Source organism: Pteropus vampyrus, unplaced genomic scaffold (genome assembly GCF_000151845.1).
Source record: "Pteropus vampyrus isolate Shadow unplaced genomic scaffold, Pvam_2.0 Scaffold1398, whole genome shotgun sequence".
Taxonomy (NCBI): Eukaryota; Metazoa; Chordata; class Mammalia; order Chiroptera; family Pteropodidae; genus Pteropus; species Pteropus vampyrus.
The window spans coordinates 2360-4883 of NW_011890179.1; the positions used below are offsets into that span (position 1 = coordinate 2360).

Genomic DNA, 2524 nt, shown 5'->3' on the forward strand with positions numbered 1-2524 from the left:
AAAGACTGGTTTTAGTTTCAGAATAAGTATACAGTACGCTACAACCACCGAACGCAGCGACATGTTGGTGCTATGCTAAGCGCTTGCCATCCTGACTCTTAATGTCCAGTCTTTAATCCTGGCTCGTGGTTTTTGTTGGAAACATACCTATCTCTCAAACGTAGTAAGTTTCCTTGCTCATCAAAGGACACCATCAACACAGTGGAAAAGCAACACGCGGAATGGAAGAACGAATTTGCAAATCCCATGTCTGATAAGGGGTTAATATCCAGAATGTGTGAAGAACCCCTACAACTCAACACCAGAGACACTAACAACTCAATTATAAAATGGATAAAGGACTCAAATAGACATTTCTCCAAAGAAGATACACAAACGGCCAATAGGCACATGAAAAAACGCTCAACTTCACTAATCATCAGGGAAATGCAAATCAAAACCACAATGACAGACGCGGTTCCATAGGGTAGCGGCGAAATCGTCTGCTTTACACGCAGAAGGTCCTGGGTTTGCACCCCAGTGGAGCCGCAGTCCATGGTCTACGGCCATGCCACCCTGAACAAGCCCGATCCTGTCTGATCTCGGATGCTAAGCAGGGTCGGGCATGGTTAGTACTTGGATGGGAGACCACCGAGGAAGACCAGGTGCTGTAGGCGTAAAAAAAAAACAAACAACCAAACAAACAAAAAAACGAGATTCCACTTCATCCTCCTTAAGATGGTTACTATCAAAAAACCCAGAAAAAAGCCAGCGTCGATGAGGCTGTCTGGGCATTGGAGCCCCTGGCACTGCTGATGGCAGGTGACATGGTGCAGCCGCTGCCGGAAACAGTGTGGCAGCGCCTCAGGGCTGAACACGGAGCATACGACCCAGCACTCTGCTCGGGTAAGTCTTTGAGAGCCGGGTGCCGGGGTCAGAGAGGATGCTCGTGCAGCCCGTTCACAGTGGCACAGCCAGAGGCGGCAGCGACTCAAGTCCATGGACAGGTAGACGAGGCGTGGTCTGTGCATGCAGTGGCACCTCCTCCGTCCTCACGGAGGAAGGAAGTTCTGACAAACGCTGCAATGTGGGTGAATCTAGGGGACCTCAGGCAGAGGTGAGCAAGCTGGTCACAAAAGGACGAGGCTGTGTGACTGTGTCCGCACGGGCCCCGCCCAGGAGCGGTCAGGCTCACGGAGACGCACGGCAGAGCGGCGAAGCCGGGGGCTGGGGAGCGGCGGGACTTAGCGCCTGGCCGGGACGGTTTGGGATTTGCAGAGTGAGGGCGTCCTAGGGAGCGGCAGCGAGGATGTGAGCACCCTGAGCGCCACCGACCTGCACGCCGAAGCGGAGACCGTTACACGTGGGGTGCCACGGTGTTAGAAAGTCTCCGGACGCCACAAACTTCTCATCTACTCAAGTCCAGCAGCGCCACGTCCATCACCGGGCCCGGTTATTTCCCGGGTTTCCTCGTGAGGATTCGCGCTTCCTGGCCCGTTCGCCGCCCGCCGACTCTTTCGGTCTCGAGCTCTTTAAGTGACCCGCCCGGCTTTGGCGGGCCAGCCGGATCCGGGCTTTCCCAAGCATCCACCCCCCCGCAAGCCCGACCTTTGCTCTGACATACGCTAATCTATGTACAAGCTCCAGCTAAGGGCTTGATGACCGTGTCTCCGATGCGGAAAAAAATTGTACCTTCCAACTCCGACGGCCCCGTAATTTCTGCATTCTACTCCCCCTTTCTCTTCCGAGCTCAAATCTTTCCTGTAATTTCACGCTAAATGCGGCCGACAGTAACTGGCGCGGGCTGACAACCGACCGCCTTCCCCGCGCTCCGATCCGTCATGTGCTTCGCCACCCGCGTTACTGCGGGCGAAGGCTTTCATCAAATACCTCACCACTTCGCAAGGTGCACGGGGCCCTTACCGGTTCCTGCATCGGTCCCTCGTTGGCTGGCATCTGTCCCCTACATCAGTGCCGCATGTTTTAAATTTTCTGTTGTGACAGCACCCCACTTCTGTATCAATGCTAGTATCACTGATGATGAGCTACGTAGTTTGGGGGTGCAAACAACCCCAAAACGTCTGTAGTTTAAAACACATTTATTTCTTCCTCCTCCTGAATCCCCATCAAGGGTCAGCTGGTGACGTGTGCTCATGGGGACCCTTTAGGGCCCCAGACTGACGGAGAAACTGTGATCCCGAATGTTGCCCATTGCTCTTGCAGTCCAGAGAGGGGTGGACGTGCCATTTACCATGGAGGCCAATGGCTCTGGTGCCAAGTGTGGCCAGGAGTCTCACGCTGTGCTGAGCACTCCAGGGCGGGGGGACAGGCTCGGAGCCGGCTGAGCCAGGCAGAGGAGAGCTGTCGGGGCCTTGGAGGTGAAAGGGGGGGCGGCCCTGGGGGTAACCCAGGCTGCGGAACCCCAGCTACGGAGACCCGGGAGTGAGTGGGGAGCTTCCTGCGACAGCTGAGGGTGTCTGGGAGGTGTGTGCAGAGGGAGGCTGCAGAGGGACAGGAGAGGGCCCCGGAGGGAACCCTGGGCACC

At 55.9% G+C, this 2524-nt stretch overlaps 1 pseudogene; it reads left to right on the forward strand.

Annotated features, from left to right (window-relative positions):
• The first annotated feature begins 537 nt into the window (after nucleotides 1-537).
• Nucleotides 538-656, forward strand: LOC111734481 (annotated as a pseudogene).
• The last annotated feature ends 1868 nt before the right edge of the window (nucleotides 657-2524 follow it).